Consider the following 1,330-nt stretch of genomic DNA (forward strand, 5'->3'; position numbering starts at 1 on the left):
TATTCAATTTTTATGAGGTATTAAGCGAGTCATGTTGCTACACTCTAAGAAATACTGAACCAAGATTGCCTGTCTCTATCAAACTACTTCCAGAGTAAACAATAAGTGAATGAAATAAGTGCAGGAATTCTACTGGCCCTGCTGTGAATATAGTTTGTTCATTCCCACCTGCATCAATAACAAATGTCCTCCAGAGGATCATAAAAATAAAAAATCCTGGAGTTCCAGGTTGTATTAAAAATAATGTTCTTGCATCTTTTATTATTGTAGCCTGAATCATTATAAGCCTAGACTTTTAAAAGTTGGCAAGTGATTTCTAACATTATATACCACTTGACTTAATCAAATCTAACTCCATTTTTCTCTGAAATTGTGGTTCTCAGTGATGGATGATTTTGGTATCTCCAGGGAGATTTAAAAATATTTGGAGACCCTTTGGGCTGTCATATTAGAGAGGTATATTTGTGCTGATATTCAGGAAGAAGAGACCAGGAATGCTTTTAGCATTTTACAAAGCATAGAATAGCTCCCACAACAAAAGATAAAGCCCTTTAAAATTGTGATAGTGCCAAGGTTGGGAAAGCTTGCTTTAAAAAAGGGGGATAAATCTAGTCTGTATCCCAAGGATTAATGCAATGTAATTAATATTCTTACCATTCAAGACTTAAACTCAAAGCAACATTCTTCAGATGGCTCCAGAAAATGCCAAAGTGAAATATATTTAATGAAATTAACTAAAAGATAGAGAAAAATAGTGTTATAGCTCTTTTAGAATATGTCTAGCAGGCTTTTTGGTTGCTACTGGAAGCTGCCCCCCTTAAAAAATAAAAATAAAAGCTAGAGAAAATAGCAAAATATTAAACAATTAAATAGGGTAGCAGTCAACACACATATTTTACTTTATCAAGACTCGGGGACCTTTATATTTTTAAGCTATAGTGTAAGACCTTTTGCCCTACAGGATTATTTTATGACAAATCTGCCAGTCAACATACCAGCCCATTGTTTTTCCAGTGCAACATTGTGATTTTGTCAGTGAGATTATATTAGTGAGTTTCTTCTCCTTAACAAACCATCCTAAACTGAATAGCTTTAATTAATAGACATTTATATTTAGGCCATGGGGTCCGTAGGTTGATTGAATAACTTTTCTATTCTAGTTGGGCTCAGCTGGGTGGTTCTGCTCTAAAGTGTAGTTTTGCTGAGTTCGGTTTTTCCCTAGAAACTGGATTAGGATTTGCTTCCCTCATGTTTCTTAATCCAGGCTGAAAGTGAGGCAGCTGCTTTTAGAAGTGTAAATTAACACATCTTAATGCTGAGATTAATGGTC

The 1,330-nt window shown here is 34.7% G+C and overlaps 1 non-coding gene across 1 annotated transcript; it reads left to right on the forward strand.

The window, feature by feature from the left end:
• Positions 1 to 752: 752 nt before the first annotated feature.
• On the forward strand, positions 753 to 816 carry LOC126021013 (U7 small nuclear RNA). Its single transcript, XR_007499640.1, has one exon. It is a non-coding gene; the product is annotated as a U7 small nuclear RNA (small nuclear RNA).
• Positions 817 to 1,330: the final 514 nt, after the last annotated feature.

The sequence above is a fragment of the Suncus etruscus genome, chromosome 10, assembly GCF_024139225.1.
Source record: "Suncus etruscus isolate mSunEtr1 chromosome 10, mSunEtr1.pri.cur, whole genome shotgun sequence".
In the NCBI taxonomy this organism is placed as follows: domain Eukaryota; kingdom Metazoa; phylum Chordata; class Mammalia; order Eulipotyphla; family Soricidae; genus Suncus; species Suncus etruscus.